Source organism: Atheta coriaria, unplaced genomic scaffold (assembly GCF_025399875.1).
Source record: "Atheta coriaria isolate IRGN ID8LTWV9N9 unplaced genomic scaffold, Caltech_Dcor_3.1 hic_scaffold_10_pilon, whole genome shotgun sequence".
In the NCBI taxonomy this organism is placed as follows: domain Eukaryota; kingdom Metazoa; phylum Arthropoda; class Insecta; order Coleoptera; family Staphylinidae; genus Dalotia; species Dalotia coriaria.
Window position 1 is genome coordinate 2,728,785 of NW_027045452.1, and position 15,017 is coordinate 2,743,801.

The window sequence follows — 15,017 nt, forward strand, 5'->3', positions numbered from 1 at the left end:
GTAAAAAATAGGGTAACGAGTGAAAAAAAGTAAACAAAACCCCTTTTTTCGCTTATGGGGCCCACTTTGCCCCCCTCTCCCCTATACTTCTTAGCATAATGCATAGTTTTAGAGATGTACCGAGTGTGAGGGAAGACGTTTGTAAGATTGTAAAATATGAGATTAGAGAAGTGGGAAGAATGGTTGCGAGGCCTGAGGGTCACTTTTCTGACCTAAGGGCGGGCAGAATAATTTTGGCGTACGACTAGTGAAGATGTGTTTTGTTATTTCTTTAAATACATACTTTGTGTCAATTGAATAAATTGGTTTAGCTTACTCCCTGTTTTTTACATTGGTATTAAATCCGATCTTACATAAATTACAAAACACCACTTTAATAGTTAATGTAAAAACAAGTAATCTTAATCATTAATTTTAATATTCTAAATTCCGGGTCTCCTACCTGTATCATTCCAAGATGGCACTAGTATAAAGTAAAAAAATCATAAAATATAATTGTATGGTGCATTTCTATATTTATCGGCAAACGTGGGCATTCGGCACAAGAATTGTGTTTGTTTTGAACACAATTTACTTTCTTATCGCTTCCGCCGCGTGGAATGCAATGCATGATATTGCCGAGAGTCGTCGTTGCAATCTCCTCACGCCACATGCCGCATATTCTAGTATAGTTTAGATCGCGTGTATTGTGCCTATTGCAATTCGCGCACAAGGTCGCGCGCCATCGGCGCATCGGTTTTGCGCATCTCTTACTTTCTTATCATAACTCGTCGCCGCGTCGATGCTTGGCTACGGCAAGTACTAGCCGCGGATTGCCCTCAGTGTCGTGCCAGTCCCTGGTTGATTCAGGCTTATTTCTCGCAACTCGTATCGTTTGTTCGGAATTCTTCTTTCTAAATTTGCATCATATTGGAAAATCAATCGACTATTTAATTTTGACTTACGACTATAGTAATGTTATTTATTATTTGCGCGTTTATTATCCGGCCGGTTTTTAATCGCGCTTAAAGTGTGAATCGGATACATATCGCCACCATTTTGATTTATTCGTCATTAGGATGACTTATCGTGCTGATGTAAGTAACTTAAAGAAAGCGCACATTGTTTGTTTTCTCCACTGTATGATTATAATATTACTAAACCATATGAAATATCTTTGTTTTAACTAATGTTTTCGTTTTTATTTGTTGTATTTGCCGTGCCTTGGAGTCCGATACCCTCTTCATTGGTAAGTTTATATAGTTTATAGTAAGTTTGTATTTACGTTGTTTTTTTATCGCGTTCCACTGCGTGTTGCAAAGAAACAGTATAGTCACGTGCCCTGCTGAAACATCTCAGAATTAACTCTATAGTTTTTCCTACGCCTGCACAGGCGTAAGCGGTAAAAAACCGGTCATATTTCGGGAATCCTGTTCTAGTGGATTAATTGTCGTACATTTATTGTTTGTTTATTATAATAATTATATGTTATTAATATATAATTCATGCTGGGGCACGTGGTGATATAGTTTCAGTAGGCGTATGTCACAATACTTATGGTAATTCTTTGATTTGCCGATTGTTTTGGAATTTTTAATGCGATTTTGCACGCGGAATTCTACTATCGCATATCAGTATTTGTTTGTGCATAAACAAGTTTTCTAGTTGCACAAATTTGAGCGTAGTATCTGGAATTGCGGAATTAAATATTACGTCGGGTTGTATTTGTTAGCAGTAGAAGTAACAAACTCGTGTTCAGGACACCATATGAAAGTAGCGGTAAAAGTGACTTGATTCAGGGCACCGTATGAATGTAGCGGTAGAAGTGACTCGATTCAGGGCACCTTACGAAGCTAGCGGTAGAAGTGACTCGTGTTCTGGGCACCGTATGAATGTAGCGGTAGAAGTGACTCGATTCAGGGCACCTTACGAAGCTAGCGGTAGAAGTGACTCGTGTTCAGGGCACCGTATGAAGCTAGCGGTGGAAATGACTCAATTCAGGGCACCTTACAAAGCTAGCGGTAGAAGTGACTCGTGTTCAGGGCACCGTATGAAAGTGGTGGTAGCAGTGACTCGATTCCGGACACCTTACGAAGCTAGCGGTAGAAGTGACTCGTGTTCTAGGCACCGTATGAAGGTAGCGGTAGATAGACTTGATTCAAAGCACTCTTTCAATATTACAATAATTTTAATAATCTAAATTCTGGCACTCCTACCTGTATCATTAAAAAATGGCACTCGCATGAACCTAAATTCATAAAATAGAATTGTACGAGTATTGTTTATTTTTACATTTATCAGCAAACAAGAGAATTGTGTTTGTTTTGAATACCATTTACTTTCTTATGGCTTGCGCCGCGTGGAATGCAACGCATGAGATTCCGCGTTTAATGTATACTTTGTACAAAACTGTTTGATCGCGGTTCGTGTGCACACTTAAGCAAGTTATAAGGTTGGGTGATAGTCGTTAAATCAATTTGATACAGGATGGCCCCAATGTAGATTTATTTATCATTATCCTTCTGTAAGTAACATTTAATTCAACAACACATATTGTATCTTTTCTCTGATGCTTGAATAGCTATATCATTCTTAAGTCGTATGATTGTCTTTATGATAAGCTAGGTAAAACGGAAATCTAAGAGATGAAATTTTAGTTCTTAAGAAAAAATTGCCATGGGGGGGTGCTTGATAATTTTTAACGACGATATTCGATAATTAATATCTCTTAAACTAAAAGAGATAGCAACCAACGAATTGCTGATTATGAAAGATTGCAAAATTCTCTATTAGATTAGGACATAAAATATATGCCCCTTGCTTTCTGCGAGATTCCGCGACTTTGCCTTTTGTGTTAAATTTTTCACAACTATCGGTTATAAACGGGTTATATCTCACGAACCCTTAGTCATATTTTAATTTTTTTTGGATTCTAGTCTTATAAGAATAGTTTTGGACGATGTACCTTTTGCTCTTTGCGTAATTCCACTCTAACTGCATTACAATCGCCCCCTAACGTTGCCTTTTTTCATGCCCTAAGTTGGCCATCCTGCATGCGATCTTGTTATTTACAAATAGCGGGCGTTTTATTCCGGCGTGCGCGCAGTATTATCGCGTGTTGTTGTACGCCGTTGCTGATTACGTTGCGTAGTGTGCTCAGCGCAGTTTTTTGCCGATCGTTGGTTAGGTCAGGCGTATTTCTTGCGGCTGCTATCGTTTAATTTTAAGTTTTTAATTTGATAAATCGTGATTTTTGTTCTTGCTCGAGGATCATCATTTGGCTAACAGCAGTGGCGTCCGTCTTGTCCATGTTCCAGTGACCTTCATGCATCGCGGGAAAGAAAGATAAAGTGCGCATTTTCCGGGTTTGCATGCGATGTAGGCGGCGCAGTAACATCAACGTGGCGTTAAAAGGTAATTATAAAAGATTCGGCAGCAGAACGCGCAATGATAGATTTTCTTTTTTTTTGTGTTCTTTGTGTTATTCATGTTGAAGTTGAATTTTTGTTTAATTGTGTGTGACTTGTGTTGTCTTCCCTATGTACTAATGTGTATGTTACTTCTCTTTATATAGGATGTGTGTGTTTTAATGTTTGCTTGCACCTTGTGTTGTGTGTTTCAAACTATTTATAATGAATATCAATATAACTATTGTAAAAAATGAGCGATTATGATAAAAAAATTGGCTGCAATTCTTGCGGCGAAAACAAAAACCCTCAATACAACTTTTACAGATATTAATTGACATTGATTGTTTCTGTGTTTCTTTCTATATACGCACTTACCGGTACGGAATTAAACAATTAGTGAAGATGTTTCAGGGACGAAATGAATTTATCAGACATTAAGGAAAAGCGAGGTAACCGGTGAAAATAATTTAATTTTAACAAATAATTTTAAAATTAAACATGTGATTGATCAGTTGCAATAAACTATAATTTTAATATTACATTTGCTAGCATATTTATCTATGTTTCCTTTTTGTCGTTTTCAGAATTAGATTTAAAGGCCATATTTGATTGTACGTGTTAGAAATGCGACTTACAGGTACATAAATGTTGTTGTTTTTAAAAGGTGACAAAAACAACAACATTTATAGCTGAAACGAATAATATTTGATAAGAGAGCTCGGTGGCTCAGCGAGCATGTGCATATGCTAGCATGCTAGAGATTTGTGGTTCATGGTTCGAATCTCAGTTGTATAAGGCAGTTTTATTAAATAATAAGAAATTTAAGAAATGTGGGTTGCATACCATAGAAATACAGATTCAATTGTTAGAAATAAGTGGAAGAGCAGAGAACGGAGCAACAATAGGAATAAGTAGAAGATGGTGGAAGGAGCAAGTCAAGAGAGCAGCAGCAGGAGAGAATAGGACAAGTAAGAAGAAAAGAGAAGAGAGCAGAGAGCACAGGAAGGAAAGAGAATAGGGGTGACGGAATTTTTAAATTTTTTGGCACGTGTCGTTATGATATATCTACGTCTGATCTGTCTATTGCTCCCTGGCCCATCCCACAGCTACGATGTTCCTGCGTCATCCCCCGAAATACTCAGGCATAACAATTTTATGGTGGGGATCATCCCAGAGAGGGAACCTTATAAGGACATCCTTTAAGGACTTGCAAAATATTTCTAAGTTTTAAGTCATCTCAAGAAAGGGACACTTAAAAAATATTCTACAAGCGTCCTGTACCTGAAATGAAAGAATGAGTACCCAAATCATACAGGATACCTTAACAATTTTATAGTGGGACTATGCCCTGAGGGAGAACCTTATAAGGACATTCCTTATAAGGACTTGTAGATATATTTCCAAGTGTCAAGTTCTCTTTCTAGAACCATGACAAACTAACCAAGAAATATTCTGTTCTGACCAAATACCTGAAATGATAGAAAGGAGAGTGCCAAGTCATAAGACATTACTTTACTAAGGTTTTTACACTTTTTATTAAATATATTAAATACAATATAAATCCCAGAACTTGGTAAGTTCAATATCTAGAGAACAATGGACGTCATTTCTTTGAACATGTTTATGACCTGCATAGCCGCGCTATGCTAAAGGCTGCGAAATTCAAAAGATACCACTCCTGGAAGTAAATAAAGTAAATTGCGCCCTGTTTCGCGTGACATCAGTGGAAAATTATTTGCTAGGGTGTATAAAAGAAAATCTTCAATGAAATAAGAAAAAATCAATTCCCAAACTAATAAAGATTCTCTCTTTTTTTCACTGAATTAATTTAATTCTGCATCTCTAGTCGAATTTCTGCAACTATTTAATACTACCCGATGAAGAATTTAATTCTGTATCCCTAGACGCCTCGCTGAAGTTACTACGCCGCCTAAATCGCATACAAACCCGAAAAACACAAACATTTCACCGTAAGGCTGTGAAAAAAATTACACCCTTATATGCTACTCCCTTTCGCGGGCTGTAAAAAGTCGAATCCTGCAACTATTTAATACTACCCGATGAAGAATAGAATTCAGCATCTCAAGGTGCCACGATAAAATTATTATGCCGCCTAGATCGTGTGCAAATCCGAAAAACCCCAAAACATTTCACCGAAAAGGGTTGAAAAATTACACTTATATGCAAATTTTCGCGGGTTGCAGGTCGAATTCTTGCACCTATTTAATACTACCCGACGGAGAATTTAATTTCGCATCTCTAGACGCCCCGCTGAAGTTACTGCGCTATCTAGATCGCGTCCAAACCCAAAAAAAACCCAAACATTTCACAAAAAGGATAAAAAATTACACTTGTATGCAAATTTTCGCGGGTTACAACCCGAATTCCTGCAACTATTTAATACTACCCAACGAAGAATTTAATTCCGCATCTCTGGACGCCACGATAAAATTATTAGGCCGCCTAGATTGCGAGCAAACCCGAAAAAACCCAAAACATTTCACCAAAAAGGGTTGAAAAATTACACTTATCTGCAAATTTTCGCGGGTTGCAGGTCGAATTCCTGCAACTATTTAATACTACCCTACGAATAATTTTATTCCGCAAATTTAAAACGCCCACATAGTTACAATACTACGCCGCCCAGATCGTACGTAAACCCGAAAACAACCATTTCAATGGTGAAAAGGTTGAAAAAATTACACTTATAAGCAAATTTTCGCGGGTCAAAGTCGAATTCCCGCCAATTTTATTTAATAAAACCCGATGAAGAATTTAATTCCGCATCTCGAGATCGCCCGCTGAAGTTACTACGCTGCCTAAATCGCATGCAAAACCCAAAACACAAACATTTCACCAAAAAGGGCTGGAAAAATTACACTAATATGCAAATTTTCGCGAGTTGCAAGTCGAATTCCTGCAACTATTTAATACCACCCGATGAAGAATTTAATTCCGCATCTCTAGACGCCCCGTTGAAGTTACTACGCCGCCTAGATCGCGGAAAACCCAAAAACACAAACATTTCACGAAAAAGGTTGAAAAATTCACCCTGTGGGCGCAAATTTCGCGGGTTGCAAGTCGAATTCTGCAACAATTCTAATACTACCCGATGAATTTAATTTCGCATCTGTGGACGCTAATTATATAATTATTAGGCCAGCTCAGATCGCATGCAAACCCGAAAAAACCAAAACATTTCACCAAAAAGGGTTGAAAAATTACACTTGTATGCAAATTTTCGCGGGTTGCAAGTCGAATTCCTGCAACTATTTAATACTACCCGATGAAGAATTTAATTTGGCATCTCAGGACGCTACGATATAATTATTAGGCCGCCTAGAGCGCATGCAAACCCGAAAAAACCAAAACATTTCACCAAAAAGGGGTTGTATAATTATATGCAATTTTGCGGGTTGTAGGTCGAATTCCTGCAACTATTTAATACTACCCGATGAAGAATTTAATTTGGCATCTCTGGACGCCACGATATAAATATTATGCCGGCTTGTGATCACATGCAAACCCAAAACCAAAACATTTCTACCGTGCGTCGAAAATTGCGCATTTATATGCAAATTATCGCGGGTTGCAGGTGGAATTCCTGTAACTATTTAATACTACCCGACGGAGAATCTAATTCCGCATCTCTAGACGCCCCGCTGAAGTTACTACGCCGCCTAGATCGCGTGCAAACCCAAAAAAACACAAACATTTCACGAAAAAGGGTTGAAAAATTACATTTGTATGCAAATTTTCGCGGGTTGCAAATCGAATTCCTGCAACTATTTAATACAACTCGATGATGAATTCAATTTCGCATCTCTGGACGCCACGATATAATTATTAGGCCGCCTAGATCGCATGCAAACCCGAAAAAACCAAAACATTTCACCAAAAAGGGTTGAAAAATTACATTTATATGCAAATTTTCGCGGGTTGCAGGTCGAATTGGAACTGTTTAATACTACCCTACGGAGAATCTAATTCCGCATCTCTAGACGTTACAATAAAACTATTAGGACACCTAACTCGCGCGCAAACCCGAAAAAACACAAACATTTCACTAAAAAGGGTTGAAAAATTACACTTATATGCAAATTTTAGCGCGTTGCAATCCGAATTCCTGCAACTATTTAATACTACCCGATGAAGAATTTAATTCCGCATCTCTGGACGCCACGATAAAATTACTAGGCCGCCTAGATCGCGAGCAAACCCGAAAAAACCCAAAACATTTTACCAAAAAGAGTTGAAAATTACACTTATCTGCAAATTTTCTCGGGTTGCATGTCCAATTCCTGCAATATTTAATACTGCACGATGAAGAATTTTATTCCGCATCTCTAGACGCCCCGCTGAAGTTACTACGCTGCCTAGATCGCTTGCAAACCCGAAAAAATGCATGTTCATTTCACGAAAAGGTTGAAAAATTACACTTATATAAATTTCGCGGGTTGTAAGTCGAATTCCTGCCACTATTTAATAGTACCCGATGAAGAATTTAATTCCGCATCTCTAGACGCTCCGCTGCAGTTATTACGCCGCCTAAATCGCATGCAAACCCAAAAAAACACAAACAATTCACCAAAAAGGGTTGAAAAATTACACTTATATGCAAATTTTCGCGGGTTGCAAGTCGAATTCCTGCCACTATTTAATAGTACTCGATGAAGTTCTAATCTGCATCTCTAGGAGGCCCCTGCTGAAGTTACTTACGCCGCCTAAATCGCTTGCAAAACCCGAAAAACACAAACATTTTCACCAAAGGGGTTGAAAAAATTACAAATTTATATGCAATTTCAAGTGGGTTGCAGGTCGACCCTGCAACTGTTTAATACTACCTGACGGAGAATCTAATTCCCGTATACTTCTAGACGTCACAATAAACTATTAGGTCGCTCCGGTAGCCTGCGTGCAACCTCCGAGAAAACAACCATTTCACGAAAAAGGGTTGAATAATTACATTTATATGCAAATTTTCGAGGGTTGTAAGTCGAATCCCTGCCACTATTTAATACCATCCGATGAAGAATTTAATTCCGCATCTCCAGACGCCCTGCCGAAGTTGGCTTCACGCTGCCTAGATCGCGTGCGAACCTCGAAAAACAACATTTCATCAAAAAGGGTTGAAAAATTACATTTATATGCAAATTTTAGCGCGTTGCAACCCGATTCCCGCCAACTATTTAATACTACCCGACGAAGAATTTAATTCCGCATCTCTCGACGCCACGATAAAATTATTAGGGCCGCCTAGGATCGCGTGAGCAAAACCCGTAAAACCATTTCCCTACCTCAAAAAGGTTGAAAAATTACATTCTATATGCAATTCGCGGGGTTGTGCAGGTCGAATCTGCAACTATTTTAATACTACCCGGATTGAGAATCTAATTCCGCATCTCTAGACGCCCTGTTGAAGTTACTACGCCGCCTGGATCAAGTGTCCAAAACTCAAAAAAAACCCAAACATTTTTACAAAAGGGTAAAAATTAAGCACTCATCTGCAAAATTTTTGCGGGACGGTCCTCATAAGATAGGCTGCTATTGATGCGAAAATCTGAGTGATGAAATATAAATTTTAAGAAAAAAATTCGCTAAGGTGGTGCTTGATACTTTTTGACGATTTTGACGGTCATCATTCCCAAAACTAAAAAGCGATAGTAACCAACGAATTGCTAATAATGAAAAACTGAAAAATTCTCTATCAGATAAAAATATATACCTCGAATTCCTTCAACAAACGAATACAGCCCGACGGAGAATTTAATTCCGCATCTTTAGATGCCTCTGTACAGTTAGTGAGCCGTTAAAGTCGCGTGCAAACCCGAAAAAATACAAACTTGTCACGAAAAAGGAAGAAAAAATCTCCCTTTTTAGCAATTTTCCCCAGGATCATACGTGTCACTTCCACCGCTAGTTTCATACGGTGCTCTGAACACGAGTCACTTCTACCGCTAGTTTTGTATGATGCCCTGAATTGAGTCACTTCTACCGCATTGCTTTGTAAGGTGCCCTGATTCGACCCACTTTCACTGCTACCCTCATACGGTGCCCCGAACACGAGTTAATTACTTCTACTACAAACAAAAACATACGACAAGTTTGACAAGTTTGTGCAACTAGAAAACTTGTGTATGCACAAACAAATACTGATATGCGCTAGTAGAATTCCGCGTGCGAAATCGCATTAAAAAAATCCAAAACAATCGGCGAGTCAAAGAATTACCATAAGTATTGTGACATACGCTTACTGAGACTATATCACCACGTGCCCCAGCACGAATTATATACCAATAAAATATAATTATTATAATAAACAAACAAACAAAATTTATGACAATTAATCTGTATCCCCTAGAACAGAGATTTATTTGACCAGCTTCAAATTCATAAAAATAATAAAATAGCACTAAGGATTCCCGAAATATGACCTGTTTTTTACCGCTTACGCCTGTGTAGGCGTAGGTAAAACTATAGAGTTAATTCTGAAATGTTTCAGCAGGGCACGTAACTATATTGTATCTTTGCAACACGCAGTGGAACGCGATAAAAAAATTACGTAAATAGAAACTTATGCTCGACGCAGAAATTAAAATAAAAAATATAATTGAATTATAAACTTACCAATAAAGAAGGCATCGGACTCCAAGGCACGGCAAATACTGCCAATAAAAAAAGAAAACATTAGTTAAAACAAAAATATTTCATATGGTTTAGTAATATTATAATTATACATTGGAGAAAACAAACAAACTGAGCTCTTTTTTAGTTTAAAGTTACTTACATTAGCACGATAAGTCATCCAATGAAGAATAAATCAACATGAAAAGGGATATGCGTATCCGACGATACCTTTTAAGCGCGATTAAAACCGGCCGGATAATAAACGCGCAAATACAAATAACATTACTGTAGTCGTAAGTCAAAATTAAATAGCTCGATTGATTTTGAATTCAAATGCAAATTTAGAAAGCAGAATCTGGAACAAACTACATATAGAGCTATGAGAAATAAGCCTGAATCAATCAGGGACCGGCACGACACCGAGCGCAATCCGCGGCGCTAGCATGCTGCAGCCAAGCATCGACACGGCGACCGGTGATGATAAGAAGCGCGAGATGCGCAAAACCGGTGCGCTGATGGCGCGCGACCTTGTGCGCGATTTGCAATAGACACGATACCCGCGATCTAAACAAAACTAGAATATGCTGCATGAGGCGTGAGGGGATTGCAACGACGACTCTCGGCAATATCATGCACTGCATTCCACGCGGCGGAAGTGATAAGAAAGTAAATTATGTTCAAAACAAACACAATTCTTGTGCCGAATGCTCACGTTCGCCGATAAATATAGAAATAAACAAAACAATTCTATTTTATGACTTTTAGTTCATGCTAGTGCCATCTTTGAATGATTCTAGGTAGGAGTCCCGGAATTTAGATTATTAAAATTAATGAAAGATTGTACGATTTTATATTAACTATTAAAGTGGTGTTTTGCTCTATGTTGTTTATCTTTTCAATGCAAAAGTTTGTTTTTTACTTTCTTTCATTCTTTTTAATCGTTTTGACTTTCTTTGCTTCTTTTCACATTTTGCAGTTTTTCCATTTGTTTAAATTGTATTGTTTATGAATTTTATTTCTTCATTCACTATTTGTCTTTTTGTTTTCTTTTCTTTCAAATATTGGTCGATTTGTTGTTAATAGTTCTTTGAATCTTTTACAATTATTACAGTACATGCTAACATATGCTTAGAAATGATGACCCCTTATTTGTCTGCTATAATTCCTGCGTCAAATAATCAAACAAACAGTAAGCTGTTATTTTTTTGGTTTAGTTTTTGGGATAGCGCAATGGGACAGTTTCGAGTGTGCGATTTGTTGTATCGTCCAAATGGGAAAGAAACAGGAGGAATGGGCACGCCTGGATGTGTCACCGAGTGCCTTTGCTTTACGCGCGCTGCTTGATTTATCGCCTCGATGTGGTCGAGAGCATGTACGGCGACGACGTGCGGCGTCGCGACGCCATAAGTCCTGCGCCACGCCACGACTTTATTTCGTATTTTCTTACCGCTCTCCGCTAAAAATGCGATCGTTTAACCGCGACCTAGCAGTATATTTACTCACACTACTCGTCGAAGTAGTGTTTTGTCAAAGCATCAGGATCGCAAGTAGGTACAGCCGTGCGATAGTTGGGATTTTTACAATTTTCTTGTTTGACGTTTGCCCACAATGCGGCAGAAGAGTATCGCTGTTTTCTTATTTTCTGCCGAAGGTATTGGGTATTAGGTAATGGACAACAATGTGCTTTGCGCACTTGCGTTTCGCAGAACGTGATAAAGAATAAAAATAAAATGCGCGCGGACCAGCTGCAGCGGCCTCCAAGGCGAAATGAAAATTATTGTTTCCCTTCGCATCGATGCCCGCTTTTCTGTTCCTGCGTGCTGTATACTGAAAAAACGTACACGTCGTATCGACTGAGTTTATGTACGGTAAATAAGCGACATGGGAAGTAATTCTGGTTAATGAAAAACAATTTTCTACAACAACCTCAATTCTTGGAATTAAAGAACTAAATAAAAATGTATGTAGACGAAATTAAATGTTTGTCTTTCGAATACAAATATTTTTTTGTGCGTACTCAACGAAAACACGACTACCTAGTGGAGTTAATATAGGTACATATTTTTTGAGTCCTTTCAAGTACTCCGTAATGTAAATCCAATTTGCGTGCTCAGTTCTTGGTAAAACTCGGCCTGCATACGAAATGAATTTGTTTATGCGGGACACATTAGCGCTCGCCATTTAATCATCATCCGAAGCGTATTATTGCTGCCTCTCGAGTTTCGGCCAGTCCCTCGACTTTTCTGCTTCTTTTCGTCTCTCGTCGTTTTTCCGGCATTCGCGCGAGCGCTCTCGCTAACCGAATTTTCCGCGTCGACATTTCTAATTGGCAAAGCGACGAAATAACGATCAAGATGTTTTCGCGGACGAAATAATTGTATGGAGAAATATTATGCGATTGTAATAAATCAATAAGAACCTAAAACTAATTGTATACATAAATATCTAATGTCGATATAAATTTTTAGATTTAAACAGTTAGTAAATGGCATTTACAATATAAGTATTACTTCGGCACACTCACAGGCACACAAAGTCTCTGATGTGTTTAGATAAAAAAAAAGAGGGGAATGCGAGCATTTTATTGCAGTTTTCCTGTTCGATGCCACGCGGGAATATTTCGCACATAAATATCTTCTTACTTATTTTTCGCCCGCTGAAATACGCTTGGAAATTTTCAACTTCTTTGAGCTTCGCGCTTTCGCTCGCTTGGGCGCGTGAAGAATGGTCGATTTTTGGTTTTTATTTTCGAAAATGATAAACCGCACGATCCGTGGGTTATTTACATAAAACTTGAATTTACTCGCCGTCGTAAAACATGTACGCCGGCGCGGCCGTGTTGCAGGCGTCGGAAAGCGCGTAAATGGGAAAGCAATCAATTTCTAATATTTTCCTTGGGACATATTTTTAACGCAAGCGAAGTTTTATACTCAACTTCTTTTTCCCTTTTTCTGCAGGCAGTTATTAAAGTGAATGCAAGCGTAAATTTAAGCAAACTCGCCGCTAATAGAATTTTTTTAATTAAGCATGTGTTTTTCATTTTAAAAACATGTTTACAACATAGAATATTCTATAAATATGCATTAAATTTAAACTTTTTCATGTAACTACAGAATTTTTTACATTTTGCTACGGTTGCCAGACATTTGTTGTATTTGTTTGAAGTTAAAGATTACTTTAAGCCTACATCTTTTCAACAAAAACGGCTTTCTGCGAAAAGTTCACTTCACCGCCGGACGTCGACTAGATTTACTTTCTTCAACTCGCACGCGCGCTTTTGTAATGGACCACCAAAATGAATTACATCGGCTCCACGGAGAGAAAAAATCGCGCGCGCCCTCCAAAAAAAGCCGGACGTCGGGCGAAGAAAACGAAAAGCGAGAATCGGATCCGAACAAAACGTATGGGTTTAGACTTTCCGAGAGAAGGATCTATGAGCGGTCCTCCCTTCTGTCTTAATGAAAAATAAATTTAATTACTCGCCAGTTAATCTTGTACGTACTTTTTCAAAGTTTTCCCTTTGTTTTTCAATTCCGCTGCCTCCATCCGCCTTTCAGTCTTTTGTTACTTTATTGTTCTTTTAAGGAAAGCAAAAAAGTTTGAGCGTGCCCTATCGCGCTTTGTACTTTTTCATGTTTGAATTAGCCATTCGAAAGTTCAGCCCATTATTTTGTTTTTTTTCTGCTTAAAAAAGATTACATTAATTATGTTTGTTATATTTAATTTACTATTTAATAATTAATAAATGTTGAAATTTTAATACAATTATCAAAATATGTTTTAAAATTTTAATCTCAGCAAAGTATTTTTATACATTTTATTTTATTCACTTTATCTTGGCCTCATTGTGTGTTTCATTGGGAATGTTTTTTTCTTCGTGATTTTCTGCTAGTTAGCTGGAATCCGGCGTAACGTTGGGGATTATATTCACTCTTAGCTTCCAGCAAGTCTAAAGCATATTATGAAATGCAAAGAGATAATGCCGCGTCTCACTATATATATACTCGGTATTGTATAAGCACGAAAAGTCTTTCCTTGAGCATCATGAATGTCGAGAAAAAGGAGGCAGCAAGTTCCCTCTGACATTTCGCTTCTAGACGACAGACAACTCGTTTCTTCTCGCACTTTGAGGTCGGATTTACTACTTTCCATTCTTGCTCTTCGGAGCTTTTCAGTCCGTAGTCTTTACAGTACTAGTTCAAGCGAGTACAACGATTCTTGACATGCTCGAAATTACTTTTATTTTGGTTGTATGATAATAACCACACATGTATTTAGTTCTTCTTTGATGTCTGTAATATTAAAAAATAAGTTCAACTTTATAAACTCACAGAAAATTAAAAATGCATTTAGTAGATTGTTACAGATTTATAAAAATATTTCCAAGAAATAAAAAATTCCAAAATAGACTAGTGAAGTACTTTTCTACTTGCCCGAGTACATTCTTGAACTCTACAATAACTTCGGATACGATCCGGATAACATTTTTCTATAGCGCTGTGGAATACCTATGCTGGTCCAACAATGCACAACAATGAATCTTGTAAGAATCTTATTGTTCATCTAGTCTTTTACAATATTTTTATTTCTAGCGTCTGGCATAAAATACTGTACAAATTCAGAATTCTTTAAATTTTTGAAATGTACAAATCATATTTGAACAAATAGTGTAGCGTGTACATTGTGCGTCCTGCGTCAATACTTCAATCGATACCTTCAGCTTCACCACGAAATTGAAACGTCTAGGACCTGCGGAAAGTGGAAACTTTCAATTGAAACGCGCACCGCAAACAGAACACCTCTCTTGGAGTTTTCAGTGGGACTGCGGCCACTCCAACATTCGAGTTGCTGCTAGTTTTCGTAAGGTGGGATGTGGGATTTAGTTGGTTTGCTAAGTTTACCGAGTTCAGTGTTGGTTCACCCTTCATTCTCTTATAACCCTTTGCTGTGCAAATGCAGACGTTAATTTTACGATATAAACTTATTTATGCTAAAGATAGT

The 15,017-nt window shown here is 37.9% G+C and overlaps 1 long non-coding RNA gene across 1 annotated transcript; it reads left to right on the plus strand.

Annotated features, from left to right (window-relative positions):
• Positions 1-810: 810 nt before the first annotated feature.
• LOC135801538 (uncharacterized) lies at positions 811-3,720 on the plus strand. The gene is made up of 2 exons (XR_010550383.1): positions 811-1,228; positions 3,248-3,720. It is a non-coding gene; the product is annotated as an uncharacterized lncRNA (long non-coding RNA).
• Positions 3,721-15,017: the final 11,297 nt, after the last annotated feature.